Below are 27922 nucleotides of genomic sequence, written 5' to 3'. Positions count from 1 at the left end.
TTCTGAGATTGATGCTTGAAGGTCCAGAGTTTGAGTATGTCAAGGAGGAACATTCACTTCAGACATCATGAAGTAGACAGTTCAGTAGGCTACTAAGATGACCACTGAAGAAACAGCTCAGTCAAAAATGTAAATTGGCTGAACATTTACTCACCATCAGGCCATCCAAGATGTAGACCTGATTGGTTCTTCACTTGAAAAGATTTTGAGAAGTTTGGCATTTTACATCACTCGCTCACCAGTGGATCCCTCTGAATTGAACAGGTGCCGTCAGAAAGAGAGTTAAAACAGCTGATAAAAACACTAATCCACATTACTCTGGTCTATCAATTACAGAAACCAGTGAAGTGAGAAGCTTCAAACAAGTCCTCTATACATTGCTTTCTCCATGAAGGGAAAGAAGTCTCCCCCTCTGAAACGGCGGAAAATATGCATAGATCAAGCAGATGGTGGATGTTTTACCGTTAATATTAAGTATTTGCAACAGCTAGTATTGGCTTATTTCTCTCATAAGGATGAGTTGAGAAAAATGAGAAAAATATACACCAAAATTACATACATTGTCAATTTAAAAAATTGAAAGGAGCCAGTCTCCATCATATTTGTCCAACACCATTAGTGATGAGGTATTTTAATACACATTAATTTTACATTGATTTAATGTAATAATGTAGATAGCAGCACACAGAGCCTTCAGGAAAAATATGCACACAACTGAGAAAACCTTCAATATGTAATATGGACGTTTTTGACATAGATGCTTCTGTGGTAAACTTGAGAAGCTGTGAACATCATACAACCAGTGTTAAAAATGTAGTTATTTGCTTTATGCTTCATTTGGATCGACGGCAGTGCATCTAAACAAGCATGAACTAAACAAAAAAGACAAACAACGTGATGCTCATATATTATTTATTCCTTTTTAAATATTTTCCTCTTATAATATACATTTCTATCTTAAATAATACAAATGCGCTGTGCTAGATCTATTATTTCAAAGAATGCCCAGTACTTCCATGCTGCACTGAAATATATATATTTGTATAGATACGCTCGCCCACATACACACAAACAGCCGCTCATCAAAGGAGCAAAGAGCTTGGAATTCATGGTCAGGTTTGTATACAGAGGAATGAACGTAATCCTCTCCTCTCCTTGTTTTGGTACACATTATATCGGCCATACAGAACATTCTGCTTAGCGAAGTATACATTTCAAAAATACATCATTTTCACACAAACAGCAACCATTAAGGTGTCTACTCAACCACACCACCAACCGAAGCAAAACGAGCTCTGCTTAAATGTTCCGCGAAACCGCTATGGCATTAACACGTCTAAACTGGCACATCTGATGCTAGGAGATGACATTTAACTCAACAGAAAATCAGGACGAGATTATTTCACTTCTGTTTTTTGTCTATTTCGGTCAACACTACTGAAGTTGGGCATGATATATATTTATATAGGCTATGCAAAGGGATTATAACTACAAAAATCATCTCTCATTTCATCACAATGACAAAATCACTTTCCGACTGATTAATATTCACTCAGATCTTAATAACAGGAAAGGAATGGATTCAAGAATACCTTGAAGCATATCTGAACACAAAAAAAACTTGTTAACCTAAGACAAAAAAAAAAAATCAAACAAAATACAAACAAGTCTCCTAATCCATCGGAGTTTCACCTTTTTTGAGTACAATATTCCTCCTTAACTCTTCCATCTTATTTAAAGTCCTCAAAAAAAGCCCAAAACAGGGAAGTGTGAAGGTCAGCATGTGCGATCGGACAATCTTATCAATGCTTTTTAGCACAGATAACAACGTGGTGCAAAACAAGCAGGCCAAAAGAGTGAAGAGGCTTGAGGAAAAAGAAACCCAGTCACCCACCAAGTAATTCTTTACATAGCAGACTGTTAACTATTTAAAGGCACAAACAGACCATATAAAACAGCTTTCTCATATCGTAATTAGCGATCTTGTAACAAAGCTACCATGTAGGACCAGAAGCAAAGGGCACACGTTGAAAGCAGGCCTGCGCACGCGAGAAAGTTTGTCCATTCACATTTGTAACTGACAGTTAGCGAGTTCTCTCGCATCTCTTTGTACACGTACAACAAATACACAGTATTTTCCTGCATTGGAGATCAGTAGCAGGTGAGTCAGACTGCTGACTCGGTGAATGAGAAGTTTTAGTGCAAACTAATGGAGTCGCGAAGGTGGATGTTAAGGAGTGGCGTGATAACCTTTGGTTTGCTGGGAAGGCAGAAAATGGGGAACATCTGTGTTGGATATAAGGCAAGTCATGATGGGCGACTGGAGGACGAAAGCTTGTTTCTCATTGGTCGATTAACAGAATGTTAAGTTAACCAAATGCATTCTGGTATATTTGGTCCGCCACGATAAGTCTGTGATCCCCCACACCCTGTTACGATGACTGAATGAATGATTGGCCGTTGCATTGTGGATCAAACTGACTGGTGCCTCCTAAACGACGGAGCTTGTGTTCAATTTATCTAAAAATAAATATTTTTAGCCTTCAATCTACAGATTAGGGTGCGTCTACTTGCAAAGAGAGAACATTAGAACTCTATTCAATAATTCAAGGTCATTCTTAATGTACCTGCATTAATTTCTTCGTCTTTCTTCACTCATTCAGCAAATATAAAAAGATAACTGCAAAAATAAATACTCAAATTCATGGCGTGAAAAATCACATTTTGGCGATCGATACCTTTGAACTCAAGGTAGTTGTGCTCAGAATGCCGTTCTACAAAGTCACAAGGGATGACAGCTTAAAAAGTTTTTTCAGAAGTGCTACGCTGATAGCATTTATCCTAAAGGGAAAACAGAAAATAACAACAACTTCCTAAAGACTTGTGGCCGTCCGGGTGATGGGGCTTTGATTGTGTCACAACGTTTTGGATTCTGGTTTCAGTGTATGGCTCCATTCAGACCTACTGCAGGTTTTTCAGCAGACGGCCGTAGCGGAAGTCGTAAACGTGGCGGCAGACGAACACCAAGTCGGGGTCGATGTCGCTGGGCACGCAACGATGAGCTGGAATTACATAGCTGGAAGGAGGGACCAGGGAGCTATGTCTGGGAAAGCCCTCCTCACGACACTTCACCAAGGCACAAAATCTGAAACATTCAAAATCAGATTCCATTTATACAAAAGATATGAGGCGCTGATACATTTGACACTTGCAATGAGCTGATAAATACGATCGCTCACCTACAGTACTGTGCTAATGTCAACACATAGCACTTATCCTCGATACATGCCACACTGTTTTCATCCTGATGCCGAGATGCGAAAATCTCATTCTGGAAAAATTCACACACCATCAATATTTTATATTCAACTTAAGGGAATACCCATGCTGTAAATGTATAAAATAAATATGGCAACAAATACACAGAGAAAAAAAAAGCAGTCTTTTGAAACTTAGTACTACATCACATATTGATGTTGTAAGATGCAGGGATGTTTAAAACATCCGTTTATGAATTCTAGTATAGATCCAGTGTTCATAATGTGTTTGAGAGTGCTGAGTGCCTGGGAGTCAAACTTGTGCTGCCTACTTCCTCTATGAAACTCATAATCAAAGGAAGTCAAATGTTGACATTGTTAGTTCCCGGAGGACCACATTGCTGTGCCATGAACAATTCTGGACTCACCTCACAGTGCATGCTGGGATTGCGACCCCCCTGAGTGTGTTCTGGGCGGTAGTACCAAAACAAGCTCATCATCAGCTCCCCTGAAAGTAGGAGCATTATGAGCTCTTTTGTGGCTTTCATTGATGTGTTAGAGAAAGCATTGTTCAGAAAAAGGTTTACCTGACTCAGGGTCTTCCCAGAAGGCAGAGACTTTGGCCACGTAAGGCAAGGACTTCTTCCTGGGACCTGAGCGCAGTAGCACTGTGTCTCTGACCCTGATCACCTCTCCATCTCTCTGCACTGCTTCATAGCACCTGCGCAGGGATGTGGAGTCCTCACCCTTAAACGAAAGGGAAAATACAGTGTTACACAATCTATTCTATCTTATTATACACTTTTGGATCATGTCAGATTTTTGAAAAACTACACATTTTCAAACCTCCAGTTAGAGCTCAATGTGAAACCAGCCTGATTAATAAAAGTTTTTCTTAAGAAAGCTAAATCAAGTAGTCTGTGGGTTGCCTGAATGACTACTCTCAAAATGAATATCAAAAAGTATTTTTAACTTGACACCTGATGTCTTTCAAATGCAGCATGTGGGCCAGAGGAGAGGCACTTTAAAGGAAATTAATTAAAAAATGCACACTATAAATAAGCACAGTACAGTCACTAAAATTATAAAAAAATAATATTTGAATTGAGTGCAGATCTAATAAAAATGTTTCCACTACCATTCAAATTTGAGTGGTGATATATTTTTTTAAATGTCCCTCATGCTTAACAAGGCTGCATTTATTAATTTTATAAATATTATTATAATTTAAGATGATTTATATTTTATTATAATTGTAATTTATTCCTGTAATGTAATTTACCCCTGAAATGTAGTTTATTCCCATCATAGAAAAGCTGAATTTTCAGCAGTCATTCCAGTCCTCAGTGTCACATGATCCTTCAGTAATCATTCCATGATTACACAGTAGACTCTTTCATCAAAATGACTTTTTTTTTTCTATTTGTCAAGGCTAGGACTAGTATCCAAATCCCTAAAGAGCAGCCCATAGAGCTAGTTAAAGGCATGAGTCAGCATTGTGGTCGACTACACAGACTGCCTTCTGAATCCTAAAGTGTTGTGTATAAACATTTCATAAACTCTCAATTTAATACAGATGTTCTAGTTCATAAAAATGCTCAGATGGAGAAACAGAAAAAGCAATATGATGCAAACACAACGGGTCATTGTTTGAGGTTTGCCCACTAGCTATTTAAAACATGTTTAGAAATATTTGTTTAAAAGCACCTCACTGGAATTAAATAATACAAATAATAATAATGCCATTTCCAATGAATGCAATTCACAGTGTTTACTACTGACATTTCAAAAGTGTTGTTCTAAGGAAAATGGGCCCTTGTTCTAAGGAAAAACTCTTTCAATGAACGGCTGCTTTAAGTCTTGCTCTGGGTACCTAAATGTTTTTTAAAGAAACTTCCAATATCCCAGGACAGGGCAACTCAAACACATACCACGATGAATACTTCCTTTTCTGTTGCCACACCAACAGGCAGCCAGCCGTTTGTTGCCCTGCGACGGCTGATCTTCGACTGCTTGGCAGCGCCGCTGCCATGGCCCGCTCCCAGCTGGCCATCCTTAATGTGGGGGCAAACAGCAGACTCCTGCACCCCAGAACGAGAGCCACTGGGTGGCTTGGCCCTCTGAGGGCATTCCCGTCCCACTCTAATCTGCACCTGGGGTCGACCGGCATCAGGAAGAGGCGTCTGCAGGTGGGGCACTGACTGGGTGGGTGGAGGCACACTGGATATGGGGCAGATGGACAGAGGCAGGGCAGAAGGCATCGTGATGGACGAGCTGTGGTCATCCAGGGGGTAAGAGTAGTCTTCTACAGGAGCAGAAGCAGCAAAAATAATAAAAGTTCTTAAAATGCTCAACATGCATTTATGATAATAAACAAAAACAATATAGCATGTAATACAACACAGCAGACTAATGTAGCCATAAATGAGTCCGTGTGTCAGATGCAAAGCTAAGAGCCTGTTACCACAACTATATACACCCTTGAGGGGATTGGATTTTATGACAGGAGCTACATATCAATTTAGAAGTGTGAAAACAGTGAAACACTTGATTATTAATATATAATTGAACTTCCAACATAATGACAATGCATTATCACTCCAATAACTTCCAATTGCTGTGATCCAAGGGTGATGAATGTTTGTGTAGGCATCTACAAACACACATGACCAAAATTTCAGGGTGGATGAGCCAATCTTGGGAAACCTCCTGTCAATTACCTATGCAGTTCCCATAGTGATGAGGACATTTGAGGTCTGAGCCTGTACATGTGATGCATTCTGCATGAAAAGGGATAAAAAATGTGAATTTATAGTCCAGCTTAGCCCAGAAATTAAATATCTAGCATTATGTACTGTATCCTAATTTATCCATGGAACACAAAAGGTTTCCCGTTCACACCTTTATTTTTCATATACAGTGGCATGGTTATTGTAACCAAAGTTCCTAAATGTAAAAAAAGCACTACAGAAGCATGAAGTAATGAATACAATGTGTGTCATGCACTTAATTAGGCTTTATCATTTGTTGTTGTATGAAAAATGTTGTGAAGGACCTCCTTTCGTGTTCTGCATAGGCATTTGCCATGACATGAGGGTGATTAAATAATGACAGATTTGTGTGTGTGTGTGTGTGTGTGTGTGTGTCAGTCAACTCTTTGTTGTGAGTCTTGTTTTGTGTTTTTTGTCTCAACCAATAAGCTCCATTATGTCTAAAGCTGAGGCTAAGACAAAGCATTTGAAGGGCGAGGGCAGACTGTGTTTTAGGTTGTGTGTTCCTCCCTGTCCGTGTTATATTACGGATGGGGATACACACAGTCATTGCGTGGTCTGCCTGGGAGCGAAGCATGCAGAGTTGGCTCTCGAGGCTCTGCCTAGATGTGGGATGCACTGTGGGAAATGCAACTGTGCAATTACAAGAAATTAAAAGTGTATAGTTGGGAACTGTCAAATTAAAAAGAAAAAAAAAAACCCATTTAATTTCAAAACCAGTTTTATAGTTCATAAACTGACCTTTAAAACTACAAAATGTACTCATTAAAATGTACTCACCCTAAAGCCATCCAAAATGTAGATGAGTTTGTTTTTGCATTACATCACTTGCTCACCATTAGACAGAGAATGGGTGACATGAGAATTTGGAATGGGTTTGGAATGTAACGAGGGTGAGTAATTAATGATAGAATTTCAATTTTTGGGTCAACTAACATTTTAATGCCTTTTGAAAGGAAAAACTGTGCAAAAATTTCTCCAATTCTGTTTTTATAAAGAAGCAAGCTCATCTACATCTTGGGTGGCCTGAGGGTGAGCAAATGTTCTTTTTAGAGTGAACTACTCCTTTAAAATGTTTTCTAAATGAAATCATACATTTTCCATTTTTAAATTAAACTGGAAATCTGGTGAGGTTGCTGAGTTTCCTTTTTCATTAACTTAATGTGGTTCAGTCTATATATGAGGTCAAATCAGCCCAGGGTTGGAGGTCAGAGAGTGGAGGCACTGAGTGACTTATCTGAAATCAATTCAGTTCTCTTTTTTAAATGACTGTGTTACTGCCGACTGTAAAGAAGAAGAACTCTATAACAGCTGATTAACCTGTTGTTTGGTAAGGTTAGGTTTTAACCTGAAGCAGGACGTTCTCCTCAGGGACTTCTCATGCAAAATCAGCCACGCAGGACAGATCTATCAGCATTATCATGCTACCCATCCCCTGAGGATTGACATCAATGAATACCAAACGCAGACATTCTATTACAATCTGGAACCCTGAAAATCTAACAGGCAACAAACGTAAATTGAACACCAATTCTGAACAAATCAAACAGCCCTCAGGCTAAGTGCACACCATTACACGCAGTTGGAGCGGTAATCAACCTCGATAACAATACTTAAGATAACCTTGTTCACAGGGTTTCGCCTCTGTGTATGGAGATCGCTTTTAAGGAATTTTGCAGTCATTGTAGCTTCAATCAAACAGGAAGCGTTATTGGAAGCAAACTTCACTTATCCCTACAGTATAGACAGCTTTAATCAAACTACCCTCTCGTAATACTCAGCTTTCAGTGCACACAGTGTTGAATTGTTTAGTACTGCAGATTGTGTATCTCTTCAAGTATAAATCTTTGCACTTTCAAAAATTGCACAATTTGAACATTCATTAAATAACAAACCACATTAACCAGCTTTAAAGTAGTACTAAAAAATGCTTCTGCTTTGCTTGTTTATCTTGTCACTGTAAAGTCATGATGTACCTAAAGAGAAACCCGCAGAGAGTCAGATTACTGTCTCATTAAAGGAGATTAAGGCAAATGAAAAATTACATTGTATAACTCAGCCGTGTGGTTAAAAACCAACAAGGGAGCATGTCTGCAGAGGTCCCTGCCTGCGCCGAGGTTCACAAGCGACTGAGAGACCACAGCTGTCACCTCACAATGAACTGACAGTTCAAGTCTCCTGCCAACAAAAATAAGCAGCACCCTCCCCACCTGTGGCAATTACTCACATTCGAACCAGCAGTGAACAACCATAACGTGACCGGGGAAGGAATTTCATTTCATTTGACTCCTATTCAAGCCAATCTTTTTTTTAAGTCATTGATGCGACCTCGATGGGGTTTCTCTCGACATCCCTTAAAGTCACCTTTAGATCAATCACTTTCATAGACTGCATGAGCTCATTCACAAAGACGTCTGCTGCTGAGACTGGGTCAAGGTTGAGGATACAAACATGGTGTAGAATGATGAATGTGGAAATCACTCCATCCACAGCAGAAAAACATTTTCTCAAATTCAGTCATTCGTTATTTTACATGCTGATGTCATTTTGAAAACAAGTCTACTTAATTGAAGAATATATAATATTTTTTATTTCATAATAAGTATCATAAAGTTATGATAATTATTATTATTATAGTAGCCATTGTTTTAGTCAAAAACAGTGGGAATGTGTCATGTAAAATGTTGAAAGTGGTTTGAGTTGATTCTTGCAAAATGGCAACTATAAAAACACATTTCTCAATCACAAATTTGCAGAGTTAAAAAAAAAAAAAAAAGTTAATATTTGTTTATTTTCTATGCAGCTGCACTCCTCTCACACTAACTTTAGAACGATTTATTATTTCTAAATCTAGCTATTCTAGTAATTTGGTGAAAAATATTTTTTGCCCCCTCATATTTCAACAGATATGAAAGAAAAACAAAATATTTCAATGAGATTTGGTGCTTAAGAAAGAGCACCTTAAGAAATTTCTTATAATCAGTGCTGAAAGCAGTTATTTCTGTGCATTCTTTTAATGAATAGTAAGTTTAAATGAACAGCATTTATTTGAAATAGAAATATTTGTAAAAATGTATTAATCTGACTGACTGAGCTTTTCAACTTGTGTATATAAAAATGACTTAAATTAGATTGCATTAATGTAATGTATGCATTACAACAATGCTATATATAATTAAGCACAAAAAGTTACAACAAAAATATTACATTTACAAATAACAGCATGTACACAGTTATATAAAGTTGTTTTAAATCTCTAAACTCTAAAGCATAATAATGGATTATTATTTTTTTCCTTACAGTTACTGTTATTTCAAACCTAAATTAAGCCTTTAATATTACAACAAAAATATTTTAGTTAACCTCACTGCACTTCCTTTCTGAAGCACTTGGTTTGTTTGGTGCACATATGTGCATGCTTGCTTGCTTTAAGAAGTGCTTGGCATCTTGCAAGGTTTTTTTTTTTTTCAATCGTATCAGATATAGCCCTACTTAAATATAACTTGTGACACAGCTTACAAGTCTCTCCTCTGTACATCAATCATAATCACATGAACCGAAATCAGAGTTAACAGCAAGCAATATCTTTAAAGCTCAAAGGCTCAAACTTCCATGTAAATTTACAGTTATGGAGCTAATTTGACAAAGCAAGAGATAATTTAAACTTTCGTTTCATTTTCCATCCTACCTGTTTCCATTTTGTGCACGCAGCTGGAGCATCCTGCGGTGTACGAGCAGCCCCTGCTAGTGATGGGTTGCGTGGGTCTGTAGGCATAGCTGCTGAGCCTACAGGCCTCTCCATAACAGGTGCCCACAGAGTTACAGTACGCCGGATGAGGGATCCCCGTAGGATGGGACACCGAAGAGGGCAACAGTTTGGGTCTCTTGACCCCACTAGTGCACATTGACAGCGGGGTTACAGACGGGGCCGTGTGGCTCCCTGGATTTGAGCTTACAGGATGCGTCTGAGTCCCGTGATGAGCGATGTGGACGTAGTACCCAGGGTAACAAGGATAAGGATGGGCACCAATGGGCATTGCTGGATGCGTCAGGGTGTGAGGAGAAGGAATAAATCCCTTCAGAGAATGTTCATCAGCTTCCGGGGAAGGTTTTCTGGCCCAGGAACAGGGCTAGTCTATGGCAGTACTCCACTGATCTCTCCTGGGAACAGCAGTAATATGATTTCACATCAGTCTCTGTTTTCTCTTTCTTCACAGGCTTGAGAGGATAGCCGAGCATGGATCTGCACTGATATCCGGGGCTAATAAAGCCATGGCTTCCTGTGCTCCCATCCCACAATGCCTCAGTGTGGAGGGCTTGCTTCTCGCAGAGGCTGCAGCATTGCTGCGATACTTTTAAATTGGACTGACTGGCCAAGTTGTGCTGCGGTTTACGCGATTTCAACTGTAGCTGTTTCCCTCGCACAGCTCCATCTGTTTTACCCCTGCGCTTCACTCCCGAGGACGTGCTGGTCAGCTTGAGCAGGGCGGCCGCATTTAAACCCGCCAGACGTTTGGGAGCAGGACTGTTTAAAGTCTGCAGATCAATAGCGTCAGACTCCGTCTTTGCTTTTTTGGGGTTTCGACATTGTTCGGTCTCTACAGTGCAAGCTCGTTTCCGGTTGTCTTGGCCTTTTCTGGAACAATCATTATCTTTTGTTGTGTCTTTAGAGAGAGAAGTGTCTCCTTTTGTCTGTTGCTGCTTCTTTGAGTGTTTTGATGTCTTCTGGGGGTCCTCTCTGTCCAACAGCAGACTGTTAACGGCTTCTGCGTTCAGAGAGGCCAGCCGCCTTTGGCGAGGTTCAAGGATGAATTCTGTGTGTAAGGCAGGTTTATAAGGTTTCACTTTGCTTTTTGGTCCAGGCGCTGACCAGCAAGTCTTACAGGTTTTCTTGCGGCACTTGCAGATTTTCGCCTTCCCATGCATTTCCTTCACCTGAGCCTTCATGCCGTTCCTACACGTTTCGCTCTCGTCCAAGCGTGTCAATACAACACAGCAGTTAAGAGAGCTTACTTCACCCAATCCATGTCGTCCCCTGAGAGGGTACAGCTTCCGGTCTCTCTCAGCAGCCTTTCCTTTTATCTCCTTACCTTTTCCTCTTTGGGTAAAACATCTTTTAGCCTTCTTTTCTGGCCAAGTTCTGTCCATAGTTGTCTGACAACTCACTTGGTCCACAGATTCACTCTTATATCCACACAAAGAGTTCCTCTGCCGTGCATGGGTCATCACACTTTGCCATGCAAAACCTATAAAGGAAATATAAAGCATTGTTAATTTGTAATTTCAAAGCTGTAGCCACTGTGATTTAATATAGAGTGTGTACAGAAGTCATTACGATTTTCATAATCCACTAATTAATATTAATGTGACCGGTAATGTGAACTAATTTTGAAAAATCAGCACAAATGTGACCGTTTGTGCCACCTCAATCAGGTTGCTGGTCAGGCAAGAGATTATAGAATTTTAATTGGATGGGGACAAACATGGTCACTAAACGGTGTATGTGCAATAAACTATTTTTTAATAAGCATATGCTGTTTCGGTCTTTGTAAAATTTCACTTGAATAAATGCATGCGTGTAACATTTCTGACATTTACTCAAATCATTTCTTGAACACATACTGGCATCATGGGAGCAAGAACTGATTGCATTCATCTATAATAGACCTGGAAGACTGCCATAATTAGCCTATGAGCATTTTTCAAATGAATGATGTAGTAATTGCTAAAACGTTGATGACCAGCTGACCTTCAAAGACCACATAGCAAAGACTGCTCAATCTTGCAGGTTTGAATGCCCAACATAAGAAAGTTCTCAAAGCTCTCTTTATCTCCTTGCACTGGCCACTGGTTGCAGCTCGCATTAATTTCAAGACATTGATGCTTGCATATAGAACAGCCCCAGGCTCAGCACCCTCCTGCTTCCACTCACGCTTATGAATCTATATCCCCTCCAGAAGTCTGAGATCCGGTAGTGAGCGATGCCTTGTGGTACTATCACAGAGAGGATCAAAATCACTTTCCAGTACATTCTCGTTCAGCATTCCTGGCTGGTGGAATGATTTTCCTACCCCTATCTGGAATTATGAATCCCTGTCAATTTTCCTTGATCTCTTTTGACGCTACTTGACTTCATCCTACATTTAAAAAAATAAATAAATTCTTACACTTATTTATTCCTTCTCTTTCTAGCTTGTACTTATTTGAACAATGCCTAAAACTTGGTATTACGAGCACTTCCCTGTGTCTGTTTGCCTCTTTAAGAAGGCTCGCTTTAAGTATTCCGCAATTGTAAGTCACTTTGGATAAAAGCATCTGCAAAATGTCTATGTAAATGTAAAACATATACAGAGAGAACATGGAACACAATATTATGACATTGTCTGAAACTCAGATCAGCTATTCCTATTTACACTCTGACATTCTGCATAATTTAAAGTCAAAGTTCACCAAAAAATGAACATTCTGTTATCGGTCACCCTTGTGTTGTTTATAAGTAAATCATAGCTTGGTTTTTATTTGCCCTTTTCCAAAAAAGTACAATGGCTGAAACTCCCAATATCTTTAAAACAACAAGACGCTGAGTTAATAATGACAGAACTTTAATTTTGGAGAATTCCTTTAAGAGACAGTTGAACAGAGACACTTGATTGGTAAAAATAACATGTCTAAGTGCCTCTAGTTTCTTGAGTGCCGCTTAAATTGCTGTTCTCCAGATAAAACGTATTTGATTTTCAGTTTTTGTGGGACATTTAAGGTAGAACTCTTTTAAACTTGCAGATGAGAAATGAATGCAGTATTCAAAGACATTCATGACCCATTCTGAAGATTCAACATGTATCCTTAAGACCGATTGATTAAATTAAAGGCAAGTCAGGGGTCAAACGCACACTGAGACATACGACACTAATTGGACTCCATATGAAACTTAACACTAACTGACACAAAACATTAGCTGCTTTGACCTATTGACAAGTTCCTCTTCCTTTAAAAAGAAAAGGCTTTCCAGCTTACGCTGACGTTTGACCTCGTTGCTATTATTATAATTCAAATAATTTTTTTTGATGCATCACTGTAATTTCAAATATGATTTAGCATTTTATGTTCTGTATCATTAGTATCACTGTACTCCACTATGAAAGATAGAAAATCTTTGAAAAAGTATGAATGCTACAGGCTTGCTTGGATTGCGTGAATAGATTCATTTATACATGTGCTCAGTTATTAAGTTTGACAGCTGCTGTATTTGATACTCCATCTGTCAAATAAAAGAGGTCATCATAACCATCAGTCAACCTCAGACTCATGCAGCGCTCGCCTTTGCAACGCACAGAGCAAGTTCAGCACCCGTGAAAGAAACACTTTTACGCACATTCCTAAAACCAAACAGTGAAATATGGACACAAAAAGGCATCTACCATAATTGACAACTGTAGCATTCTCTCATTTCAGCAACAATCCTCGTCAGCTGTCCTACTGCTCTCTGCCATTTAAAATCATTCAGCCATGCCAGATAAAGAGAGGAATCATCCTGTGGTCCAACTAACCACAAAAGTGACTATTTTAAAATATTTCACCAAATAGATTGACCCTTATACTAAAAGGAAAATAAGCAAACAACAAATATTACAGCAGAGATCAATATTTATTGTATTTTTTATGATTACTGTAATTACAAATGTGCATTAAAAATACTAAATGTTGGATTTCCATTGGTTACCTACACACACACACACACACACACACACACACACACACACACACACACATATATATAAACTTAAATCGCTAATTTACCAAGTATCAACATTAACCCAGAAATAAAAAATTCACACTTTCAAAGACTATTTCTTCTCTTCCACTGCTTGTATAAAAACCATTACAGCAAATTATTCCACAAATGTGAAAAGCTTTAAAAAAAATTCAAGGTGCCACTACAAACTAAATCAACACTGTAATTCTGTGAATGTCACAATTTACTGATCTGGAGGGATGTCCATGTCCAATTGAGTTACCACACAAACTCCAATGAAAGGTAGCTGAAGGATGAACTGTTGGCATGATATTGTGGGAAATTAGAGGTTGCCTTTCAAGTTTCAGGGAATGGTGAAGGGAAATGGACTGTTGCCCATAATTCCACCATTTCGGGTGTTCTTTCGGGTTGAGGAATCAACCCATGATTTTCTGGCAAATAACCGGATAGCCATCTGGCGTTATGGGCGTAGAAAACGAAAACGTTAGGGAAACTGCGTCGAGTCTGCGCTTTAATAGATGGGAATGTGGTTTAACGTGATATCTGGCGTTTAGAGACGAAATAAGTTGCCTTTCCCTTTGCGAAATTTGGAATTTACTCCTCACTCACTGTACACAAATAGATGTTATTTTGTCCTCCTACACTGCAGATATGGAGAACGGGAAGGTGTGGACTGAAAAAAAGATGAAAAAAAAGGAATGAAACGCATCTGAGTGAAATGTACAGCGCGATTAAAGTAATCCTGGATAAAGGCGGCAAGCGCGTGCTGGGAGGTGTAACGTTACGATGATGAGAGGAGCTTGCATGGCGTATCACACACACATGCTTTAAAAAAAAAAAACAGAAAAAAAACAGCGTTGTTCGCCTCACATCCTACTGTTTCTGCCACCGCATACCTCCCAACTGCGAAACCGAACTAGCACGGTCAACTCAAGCCCGAGCAATTAATGTCAGCGCTGAAAATGCCACCAAACGGCCAACCGTGAGAATCAAACGCCGAAGCGGAAAGCGCTCGGTCGGTCCCTTCCAAAATTTCCGAGCTTCGCGATGGTATCCTGAGCACGATGAAAGAACAGTTTCGCAAGTCAAACTAAAAAGCGCCTCTCGAATCGAATTCATACAGCAATGATCGCGGATCATGTCTTGTTTCAGGCTATTTCCCCACCGAGGGCGAACACGACACCGCGAGCTCTAGAGAAAAGCGCATAACCAAGATAAAACAGATTAGTAATCCTTCATTTACCTCGTCATCCACTCACTCCGCTGTATTCCCGGTCAAATAATCACATTCCGCGAGCAAAGAGGGTCCTGTTGTTGAGCTATCACAATAATATCGATGTTCAACAGTGAAATGAAACGAGGGGAGCACACACAGCTGACAAGACACGTTTAATCGGTGACCTACTTCCGAAGTAGCGTGCTGCTCGAGATAATATTCATGCGCTGCATTCGTGAAAGCCGCTGCTGCGCTGGGACGAGGTCTCGTTGGCATCACTCAGGTAGTTGAGTGATGAAAAATGCAAAAATGACAGGAGTCGGATGAGGTTTAGATCCCACCGCTCCGTGAAACTCACTGTTGGTCAGTGCTTGGTCGCATGCAGTGAGCAAGTGCCTTGGATCAACAGCTATTACATAATGGACTGCCTTGGACTATCTGATCATCAGCAATACTCAGAAACCAAATAATGGAATAATTGCCAAGGGATAAAAGTTTGCATGAGGTTATCATACCTAGACAGCTCTGAGTTTTAGTTTGTGTAATTGCTCACATATCCTTCCAGGAACAAGCCCTACTTCCTTTATTCAAATCTAATTTAAACAACCGGTTGACTTCTGACGTCTCATTACACAATGCTTTTTAAGCTTTAAGCCTTAAAGTCAGATGGTTTGTGTATAAATATCTTAAAACAAATGTATAACAGGTGGAAGCTGTTAAAAAACTGATGTTGGTGTACGTTTGCTTTGTTTTCAGGTTAGGAAAATAGTTGAGTATAAAGACCACACTGTAAATAAATGGGAAGTATATCAAGTTTTACAGCTGCAGCACAAACACTAGCTTTCTAATGCCACATTTACACAGAAGCGCTTCTGAGATGTATTTCCACAGATTGTTTAATGCCATTCAGAGATGGCATAAATGCATTCACAGCAATTACAACATGTATTATTTACTATGGTCTGTGGTTGGTCAAAACAGGACTCATTTAGTCTGGCCTTTATCAGGCATTGCGTCTTTACACTGAACAGGCATAGACCAGCCTTAGCTATGTAACGACACATTTAAGATAACTAAAGATAGCCAAAAGTGTGACTCTGATGAAGATATGATGTCTAAGAGAAATGTGAATAAAATACTCACAGAGGTTACATTTAGTTAAAAACACACCTGCAGGTGTTAGAATGTGAAGCTACATACCAAGCTGATACACTTGAGAGTGCTCCATAATGATATGATAGCAAACAATATCGCAAGAGACATAAGAAGACAAAAGCGTCAAGGTCCTTCAAAGGCTAATCTGAGAGAAATGCTTACATTTTTTAACATATAAATCGATGGATTTAATACTATCCAGAAATACAAAATATTGAATTTAGGAAAAATGAATGGAATTTGCATACTAAAGCACAACAGATCAAATGGATAAGTGCTTACAAATCTTTACAAAACTTGCTGGAGGCCAGATCATAATGCACACAAAGAAACATTAACTAGGATCTAATGCTCAAAGAATCTTCCTCTGAGGCAGCAGAGTCTCAGATAAGAGTGAGTATCAAATAGAGATGTTTAATGAATGATCCCTAAAATGACTGCCATCCTGTTGATCACACAGTTTTAATCAGAGAGCCTTTAAAGCAGACTGTGTGTGGCAGGATGGCAAACACAGCCTAAGCTATGGCATAAATCTTAGCAATAAAGTGGGTGGAAATATAAAACCCTTCTATCAAGCATCTGAGTCCATTAGTATCTTGAGCCGAAAAAGCTTTAGAAAATGAAACAGTGATTTTCTGCTTTATGAACCAATCATGATAAAAGCAAAGCAAATGTCTGTTGTCATCTCAAATTTCCATTTGACTTTTAAAATGGTAGAACACTAACGAAAAAAAAAAAACAACGAACAGAGGCAACAATTAACACTGCAAGCAAAGCTCATTTTACACTGACACAAGCTCATGGCATAAACCTCAAAGTAAAGATGTTTTTCTAGCAGATCAGTCTTCAGCTTGGCCTTCTCACAATTATCTTAAGCTACTCGAAATGAGTTTTCATGCTGTTTTAACAAGAAGAAAAAAAACGTTTTAAATTAGCCATTTAATTCACATAACTCAGCCTCATTTAACATATGTTTACTGTCTTTGATAGATCAGATGGTTAGGTAAAGGAGTATGATTAAAGCTTGGTTGTCCATATGTCAATGCCAACAAGAGAGATATTACTAATTTGAATTTCCCTTTGGAGATCAATACATTTCTGCCTATTAGAAAACTGATAAATTCAAACAGCAAAAAGTAAAAACCTAAAACATTCATTTGTTTTAGTACACTTTTATATGCAGGAGTGTAAAGTACTGAAAAATTACTCATCCTCAAGTCATCAATTAACATCTTGTAGAGTGATCAGATGCACCTTTGTAATAAACAAATTTATCGTTGAGATGTTTTTAACCGCAAACCATTTCTCTAGTGAAAAAAGTATTTCTGTCTGAAATTGGAGTGAAATATGCAAAGATCAAATGCTGTTTCAAGCAAAAACTGTATAAAAGTGTTGGATTTTGATGTGAGAGGACAACAGAGTGATTTTTTTTTTTTACTTTCAGCAAATTTTTATCGTTATCTATTATTGGCTTTTCCTTGAGTATAACCTTGTTTTCAAATGATAGAAATAACACATAAGCTGTTATGAGAACTACAAAAATGTTCAAAAGAATCTGAAATTCAAGCTTTATCAGTTCAGGTGGCCACAAGCACACTGGTGTCATGGGTTCACTTGCACACTGGCATTTGAAAAGCAGAGAATTCACAGAGAAGAGACTGAAAAAGGATTAAAGTTAACCCACTGCATCAAAGCAAACATCAAAGCAAACCATTTATTTGCACTTGATTTTATAAAAGTTTTATAAGCCACTTTTATGCAGGCCTTATAAAATAATCATTTTCAAAAGACACATACAATTAAATAAGAGACATTTTTATCAAAATTAAAAAAACTTTCCATCAGAGATTGACCAATAAAGCCAAAACCAATTCTGCTAATAACAACAATTATTATAGAGAAACAGGCACTTTCAGATTCATTTATTAAACCAGAAGAAAGGCAATGCTTTCAAGCTTTTTGATACTTGGTTATGGTTGCTGGTGGATCTCCTGCTGATGACAAAAGCCTTTTGCAAAGGTAAATCCATTTTTTTTGTTTACTTTTTAGCTAATTATCATCATCACTGTTCATTACTGCAGATTTCAAACTCATGTCTAATCAACAAACCAATAAAACAACAGAGCATCTCTCAAACACACCTGGGAAAGTTGCATTTGGAAATACTGTGAGCTTTTTCTTTACTTTAATCAGTGAAGCTGTTCCACAGTACTTGAAGATACAAGATACATTCAGAGGTTGTATAAGGTTGTTCTGGCAAACAATATAGTTGATAATTGACATGTATGTGACATCTGTGTAACCGAATCAGCATGATGCAAACTGAACAAAAGGAACATAAGTAGAAGGAACAGCTTCATAAGACAACGAAAAGTTCAATAATTTAATAAATCAAAAATATCAATAAATCAAATCTTCATATTAATATATAATCACACTCAAATGAGAAAGTCTGAAGATGGGGCCTAATAAAGGCAAGCCATCTAATTCTCCATCTACCCTTCTTCATTACTGATGTGAAAAAAATTAAGCTTTAATATTAGCTTGCCTCTCCAAATTAAAAACATCCCAGTGACGATATACAAAAAAAAAAAGAAAAGCTTTGTAATACTTCACAGGAAAAACAAAAACATTTTTACAGTAATAACTTGCTAATAGGTTAACTATAAGTCACTTTATATCTTATGAAAAACACTTAATAATGTAACTTTGAATTATATGTAGTTTTGTAAATTATGAATTACCATTTAATTTAAAATGAAAATCAGTAATGTATATTAGGGTGTTTCATGTTACAAACCAGATTCCAAAAAAGTTGGGACACTGAACAAATTATGAGGAAAAAAGGAAGGTGTCTCTCAGAAGTCAAGATGGGCAGAGGATCACCAATTCCCCCAATGCTGTGGTGAAAAATAGTGGAGCAATATCAGAAAAGAGTTTCTCAGAGAAAAATTGCAAAGAGGTTATCATCATCTGCAGTGCATAATATCATCCAAAGATTCAGAGAATCTGGAACAATCTCTGTGTGTAAGGGTCAAGGCCAGAAAACCATACTGGAGGCCAGTGATCTTCGGGCCCTTAGGCGGCACTGCATCACATACAGGAATGCTACTGTGATGGAAATCACAACATGTGCTCAGGAATACTTCCATAAAACATTGTCGGTGAACACAATCCACCGTGCCATTCGATGTTGCTGGCTAAATCTCTATAGGTTTTAGAAAAAAGAAGCCATATCTAAACATGATCCAGAAGCGCAGGCGTTTTCTCTGTGCCAAGGCTCATTTAAAATGGACTGTGGCAAAGTGAAAAACTGTTCTGTGGTCAGACAAATAAAAATGCTAAGTTCTTTTTGGAAAACTTATACATATCATCTGGACTAAAGAGGACAAGGACAACCCAGGTTGTTATGAGCGCTCAGTTCAGAAGCCTGCATCTCTGATGGTATGGGGTTGCATGAGTGTGTGTGGCATGGGCAGCTTACACATCTGGAAAGGCACCACATACAACATCAATTACAACATCATGGCTGCGTAGAAGAAGGATCCAGGGACTGAAATGGCCAGCCTGCAGTCCAGATCTTTCACCCATAGAAAACATTTGGCGCATCATAAAGAGGAAGATGCGACAAAGAAGACCTAAGACAGTTGAGCAACTAGAAGCCTGTATTAGACAAGAATGGGACAACATTCCTATTCCTAAACTTGAACAACTTGTCTCCTCAGTCCCCAGACATTTACAGACTGTTATACAAAGAAGAGGGGATACAACACAGTGGTAAACACGGCCTTGTTGCTTTTGCTTTGGTTTTTTGTTTAATCATCCATTAGCACTATGAAGAGCCGCCCGATCAACTTTACTTGCTTTTGTACTGCACTGTTGTCCTCTGTGGACGCCCAGGCCTTTTTATGTTGCTGAGATCACTAGTGCGTTCTTATTTTTCTCAGAATGTACCAAACAGAGGATATGGCCACTCCTAATGCTCCTGCTATCTTTTTGATGGATTTGTTTCGTTTTTGAAGCCTAACAACTGTCTGTTTCACTTATATGGAGAGCTCCTTAACTGCATGATGTAGGTTCACACCAACAGCTTTCAAAAGCAAATGGCACACTTAGAATCAACTCCAGACCTTTTACCTGCTTAATTGATGTAGAATAAAAGGAATAGCTCAAATCTGTCCATGAAACAGCTTTTGAGTCTTGTCCAATTGCTTATGTTTCCTTGAAAAAGGGGGGAGGTACATATTAAAGAGCTGTAATTTCATTAAAATTTCCTCCAATTTTGATGAGAATACCTTCAAATCAAAGCTCACATTGTGCACTTTAAGCCCATTTAAGCCTATTATACAGCTGTAACTTGAATATGTTTTGGTCAGCAGCTAAAATAATACAAAATGTGCCTGATTCAAATTGTGCCTGATTAGTTTGTTTATATGAAGACATTTCTTGTGTTATCTATTTATTTGATTTGGTGTTCGTTTTCACTGAGTTTTGTTTTTGACATATTTCAATTTCATGTGCAGCATTAAAAGAAAAATGCCTTTTCAATTATAATGTGTCTTAAATGTCATTTTGTTAAAAAGAATTGTGAGAAAATCATATAGTGAAATCAGTGTCGGGAATCGTATCGCACCCTGAGTTGAGTGAATAGTTACATCCCTACCCTGATGTTATACGGACAGGCTACTTTACTTGCAGTGATTCATCATGCGGCTTTGTTGTACCACTTGTTTTTTTATGGTGGTTATGAGTACATTTTAATACAAAGCAGATTTTGACTTGAAAATGAAGTATGGTTATAAGTAAAACATGCAGGCACCAATATACTGTATCTTGCAATACACCATACTTGTTTATGGTGATTACTGACAACCACTGCTGCAATTTCTACCGTAAATTTAACAGGATTTAACTGGATATTTCGAAAAATCTACAAGGATATCACATATTTAAAAAAAAAAAGGATTTTACTTGTTTATCTATTTATTTATTTAAAATGAACATAGGTAGATGTAAGTTTTTCACTACATAAAGTATTTCAAGTTGAGTTATTCTTAAACAAAAAAAAAAAAAAATTAGCTCACCCAAAAATGAAAATTATGTCATGTAAAATTCTCACCCTCATGTTGTTTCAAATCTGTATGACTATCTTTTAAGATAGTAAATTTTTAAGATAATTTAAGAAATATCTCAGTCTGTTTTGTTCATACAATGTAAGTCAATGATAAAACAGTTTAGTTAACAACATTCTTCAATATTTCTCCTATGCTCTGCAAAAGAAAGAAAGTCATACAGGTTTAAAATGACTTGAGGGTGAATAAATGATGACCGTTTTTATTTTTGGGTGGGCTATAGGGGACTATACCTTTAAGGAAACCCATTTCAACGATTAAATCAAGTTACTGTAGTTTGATATAAAGCTAATGTCAAGTTGAGCACAAATGGGTGTGTGCAGCTATATCCCTATAGTCTGACGAGTGTTAAAGATCTTTCAAAACATCTTAAGAAAGAGTAATGTGATGCTGCATGTACATAGCATGTTCATTTGTTTGCTGCTGTAAGTTCAGACTCTCAGATGACAGTTTGTTGCCACTGAACTGACAGAACACAGGAAGTCAAACTCTTGTTAGTTGTTAAAGAGTCTGTCTTCAAAAGGCAAGAAAGATGCAGGGCAAAGTGCCCAGGAAAGTGCAAGGGATGTTTTTTTCCTCCTCATACACTCGTATGACAAATCTTGTTAAGATTACAGTGAAAGAATCGACTGCTTTAGATGCTTTCAGCTTTCTGACTTGGTTTCCAGCTGTGTAACGACCAGAACAAACAACAGAGGCTCAATCTCGTGTTCTCGCACACTGGGTGTTGCCATCTGTGATTCTGAATACCATGTGCTCTACAAACTTCAGGGGAAAGCATAATGACTGGCCTGAAAGATTTTAGAGGGGCTCATGAACAGGTTTTACCATCCTTTTAGCATAAACATTTTAGCAGTGATAATAGACCAGGAGAGCTTCAACCCCTTCACATGGACCACAGCTGCAAAGCCACAAACAGCTGAATCTGGTTTCGGTGGCCACTCTTACCCCCGTTCTCTCCCCGAACACACCAGTAAATTTCACAGCTGTGACTCTGGCACTGGCCCAGGTCGTGTCTGATGGGTTTAAGATTAGCCACATGAAACGACTCTTCCCCGTCAAGCATATGTGCGAGCTGGAGATCTCAGGGACACATGTCCTCAAGGTAATGAAGAACATTCCACAGTGTCTTCATTCAAATAGAAATACTGTAATCAGAGTACTTTTGATGCAGCCTGAAGGGGTTTTCTGGGATAAAAGGGTGGACATGTGTGTCTGTAACTCACATAACCCCAATCTCACCCTAAATTATCTTAATAAAAATGACACATTTGTTTTATATAGTGTCACCACCAGTGAGATACTGCATCTCTATATAGGCTTCCAACAACAGCTTTCAGTACATTGCCGTCAAGGGAAAACAACAATTAGTCATCGCTGATTAGTCAGCTGACATTTGGTACACATTTTGGTCCATGCAATAATTCAAAGCACTGTTTGGAAATGAACCTTTAAATATGCATGAGGAAGGAGATGATTCAAATATTTAAAACGGAGCATGAAGAACTTGTTCATCTGGTCGGATTATATTTTTTCTAATGCAAAAATAAGCATTTTTAAATGGTAAAAGATGTGAAGACCTTTAACAAGTCTGAGATTTCTGTGCAACACTTTGCAATTATGTACAGTATAACAAATAAATATTTATTTGGAGATTTACTCAAGATAATCTTTATGTAAAAATAGGATAAATGAGCATGGCAAACAATACAACAATTCAAAAAACGATAGGCTACAAAATTCAATATTATCAAAACGATAATATAGCTATATAATAATACCAGTATACATGTATAGTGCATCCCTAAGTGCCAATTTTGCCAAAATTTTTGGAGTGTTTGCTTAGTTCAAATTCTGTCTTTGTTCCTTAGTTCCGCTGGAAGATGTTTATATTAGTGCTGGAGGATCAGCAGCAAAGCGACTATATTAAATCAATAGAGGCTATTATTTTATATCTTGTTTGTTTCAGCAAAAGAATCAATGCTCTAAAGATAAACTAGCGCATCTGTATCTCCAATTGTAATGCATATCAATACATGTAACCATTACAACTTTGTCTTTTAAAAATCCAATTCTTCATGTCAAATTTTTTTATTTGATGTGCAACCGGTGGAGACGAGGCAGCCCTGTTATACTCCATGTTGTACAAATTTGGTAAAAGGGGTTATGGACCATTAATCTAAAAGTTAATTTGCTGCACATAAGCTGCCGTCTGTAATGGGATATCACTGATGATCTGCACATTGAAAAATCCTAATCATGCATACATGTTTGATGGATTTCTTTTTCCTAAGAGGTGATAATTTATGTTAAACATGAGCTGAATTGATTCAGTAAGAGACTGAGCTGTACTAAGTGCATTAGACAAAGAAAATAAGATGAGCACAAAAGAAAATTATTTCTATATCTGAAAACTGTTTGATTATGATACATCTGAATCGATCCGTTTCTGTCAATACTGGATGCTTAAACTAAATTAGTTTAATAGTCAGAAATAAAGCTTTCAAAATAGTAATAATTTAATAACACTGTTAAATGTAACTTTAGCAAATATCAAAATTAATATAGGCCTGTCACGATAACAACTTTTTGTTGTGCAATATATTGCCCCAGAAATAATTGCATTAAAAGATATTATTGTCATTTTAAAGACCATTTTATGCCACTGAATATATAATCATTATGTAACAGCATATTAATGCAAGAAGGACTACAAAATTCCAAATGACAACAAACTTTAAATTTGTAAGAATATTTAGATCATGGAAATTAAGTATCAAAATATTAGAAACCTTAAAAAAACTTGAATAAATAGTGAATAAACATTTTCTAACAAAAAGTGCAAAAATGCACAAAGAACTAGTATGGAGATTTTTCCATCTACAGAGTTTTCCCTGGCCTTCTTTTCTTTGTGAATTAAGGGTGCACACACACTATTGCTGAAAAACACAATCTCTATTTAGCAGTCAGATATCCGTACGCACAAAGGCACAGATCCCTAAACAAGGCCATACAGTAGAGTATATGCAGATTAACCTTTTTTCGTAGAAGCATTTTTTTAATTTGAACTAGCACTTCTTCACTACACCATGTTATAAATGAGAAGCTGCAAAAGACACAGGCACACTTTTTATGTAAAAAAAACATTGTGACATAAATTTTTTAATAAACATAATGGGCAATACATTGCATTTATTATTGCGACAGACATGCTCTACATTAGCCTATATTGTTTTAATTCCTAGTTTCACTTGCAGCACATGAAATAAAATTATCTTTGAACATTTCTTTATACAAAAATGCAGAAAATGTAAATATCAGCCATTTATCTGTGTTTTAAAGGGGTCAAATGATGTTGCTAAAAAAGAACATTATTTTGTGTACTTGGTGTAATGCAATGTGTTTATGTGGTTTAAGGTAAAAAAAAAAAAAATACATTTTCCACATACTGTACATTATTGTTCATCATGCGGAACAGCTAGGTGTGCTCTGATTGGCCAGCTATCCAGTGCATTATGATTGGCTGAATACTTCAAGTGTGTGACAGAAATGTTACGTCCCTTACCAAACTGTGATGCTGTCTACCGGCACGACGAGACAAAACCAATAAAAACCATTATAATTGAGCCATTTGTTGAATCCATAGTTACTGATTATAATGACTCATACTGTCTTTTTACACGTTGCATATCGTGGCATGTAAACAGCATGTCTGCATTTCTGATCGGAGAGTCTTAAACAAGGACTCTGGTGGAATGTTTTCCTGCTACACTTCACAGACGCGAAGTGAAACGGGAGTTTTATGACAGGAAACTTATTTATGACACTTTATTTGCCAGAAAGAACTGCTCGTTCCACGCGTTATACGTCATTACACTATCTCTATATGTCACTGCGCATGCGCAGTACTTTCCAGTTTCGGTATTCAATCCGATTAAGTGTTTACATGTTCTCTCACTTGGATTACAAAAGGAATAAACCACCCGATCGAAATTTTTGTTGGATCTGGCCAATGCAATCCATTTAACATGTTTACATGTTACTTTTTTATTCTGATTTTGCTTCTAGTCTTATTACAATCGGATAAGTAAGGTCCATGCAAATGCAGCTAGTGTTGTAAATGCAACTTAACCACTGATTTCTAGTTGTGTGCTCTTTTGGAAGGCCAAACAAAGTTGTTTCGCTTTCACAAGAAAACACACAGCGTCTGCACAATATGGCAGGGGCAGCAACAATACTAGAGTGAGAATCAAAGTTAGGCCTTCTTTCTTTACGTGAACATTTGGGTGGCGTTATGCAAAGTTGTAACTTTTATAAAGAATATCTCTTTGGATTTGAGACTTTAGTCTTTGCAACTTTACAGATCTTCTTTATGAACCAAGAGCTTGTAACACACCAAAGAGAAAGAGAAACTTAAAATGACATCACATGACCCCTTTAATATTAGTGCTTCCCTAATAATACTTTTGACAATTTAGGAACGACCAGAATAAACATGAGATTTTATATTTATTTCCATGTGTGTAAAACAGTTTTTCCACCTGTAACCAATACTCAAGTCATTATTTGTGAAAACATATGAAAACATTCTCTGTCCAGCCATTTATGAGAATCTCATATAAACCTGCTAGGAATATAATATACATTAAATACTCTAAAAAAATGCTTTGCTGTAAAACACCTGCCATTATTTCAACTTTTTAAGCATTTTATGGTCAAGAAACAGTGCTTCCTATATACCAATCCAATTACTTACAAGCAAGGTAATACTCTTGACAACAATAAATATAATGGACCCTAAAGCCCCTAAACAGGCAAATTTTTTGTCATAGCGTTTGTTTCTTTTCCTTCAGCTTCAAGCTTTCCATCTACGCAACACAATAATTACTGTCACTTTATATTCAGCAGACCTGTGCGCTATTTATATCCTCTCTTGATAGTAGCAATTAGATCGTAGGTTATATTTACCTTGTCGGTTTTGTCAAAACATTTCACCTTTAGCTGACTGTTTTGGATGGTTAGTAGGAAATGTTTTGGAGAACTCTGTCTTGTAAGTGTAGATTTTCAACTTAAAGACCATAGTTTCTTTTATGAAGGCATTTAGGTCAAACAAAACCAATGAAGTGTAGAAACAAAACAATTCAGCATGAACATGTACATTATTTTAGAACTCAGGCACTTAAAAAGGGCAGCCAAAAGGAATGTGAATTAAACTGCAATGAACATCAGACTACATCATAGAAATCCTATATAATTGGATCAGAAAATGGGACAGCAGAACATACGCCTGCTTCTCAAACATGGCAACAGTATGAAGGAGGTTCTGCATATGATAATGACCATAAAATTGGCAAGCCAGTAGATCAAACCAACCAATGTGTACTGACTGAAAATGAAAAACAACAAAAGCTCTCACCAGATCATCAGTCATGTGGCCTAAAATATGTTTACATGCACACATTTTACGTGTTTATATTCTGATGTCAGAAATAAAGCTTGTGCTTCATCACCTGAGACTGACTCAAGTGTTAGTGACAGCACATAACATACAATTAATATATTGAAAATGCCTTTTTAAATTACAACATAATTACAATCTGTATGTTATGAGCCTAAATTATAAGGGTAATGACAACTGACAGATCAAATATACCTGAGGTAAATTTAAAAAACTCAGGAGAAACAGTTTGTGAATACATGAGCAAAACCTAAATGTATTAAAATTAGTATTGGCACTCTTACATTTTTTTAAGTAAAAAAAATAGCACTTGAAAGAAAAATATAATTTCATCTTTGGTCAGGTAAATAAACAGCAGCATCATGCTTTATCGAAAGAAACAAAAGTTGAAACTATTGACACATCCCACAGCAGAGTAATGTCATGAAACATGAAAACCATATTACAGAAAATATTAGTGCACCATTATCTCAAACTAAGCTACACTAGCTACATGTTGTTCAAATAGATACACAAGGTAAAAAAAAAATTGTTAGGTGACATTCACAGAACTGAAGCTTCTTATGATCCAATAAAATAAAGTATAGGCTACAAGAAGCAAAGGACAAGTTGTGCAATAACATCATTTTTCCAAACTTCACTTATTTGAAACATGGATCTTCAACTCGAATAAAAGTCAGACAAGGTGAAGAGAGCAAACAGTTCCAGTGTTTTAGCAAGTGAACAACCAGTGTAAAGACCACAACCCGTGATTGCGTTACTGACAAACAAAAGATTAGACAAACAACTCACCCGACACTGCGAGCGACGCGACGCGACGCACTCGAACGCTCTCGTTAGCGCAAAAACCTTCGGATGAATGCGTTGATTATTATGGGAGCATTCTAGTTTTGACGCGTCACGTCGGAATGTGATGTAGACAGACAATCCTGTCATTATGGATAACGAAACTAAACGATGAATTAGACTTCTTGTTTAAAATCCCTCTTAATTGCTTCACATTGAGACTGGCTTAAATTAAACTTATGATAACGTTGGAGGACAGCACGCTAAAAATATCGATTTATTCCTAAAAACTTCATTCTTTTAAATGTAGCATACAGATTCTCCTACCTTGAGTGGTGTCGTGGGTCTAAATGACAGAGTTTATTGGTAACACGCACTGCTGCTCCGGTGTCGT

The 27922-nt window shown here is 37.5% G+C and overlaps 1 pseudogene; it reads right to left on the bottom strand.

Annotated features, from left to right (window-relative positions):
• Positions 1-898: 898 nt before the first annotated feature.
• Positions 899-27655, bottom strand: LOC113117350 (bromo adjacent homology domain-containing 1 protein-like; annotated as a pseudogene).
• Positions 27656-27922: the final 267 nt, after the last annotated feature.

This window comes from Carassius auratus, chromosome 17 (assembly GCF_003368295.1).
Source record: "Carassius auratus strain Wakin chromosome 17, ASM336829v1, whole genome shotgun sequence".
In the NCBI taxonomy this organism is placed as follows: Eukaryota; Metazoa; Chordata; class Actinopteri; order Cypriniformes; family Cyprinidae; genus Carassius; species Carassius auratus.
Note: the sequence above shows the minus strand (reverse complement) of the source record. Positions and strands in the feature narration are given on the sequence as shown.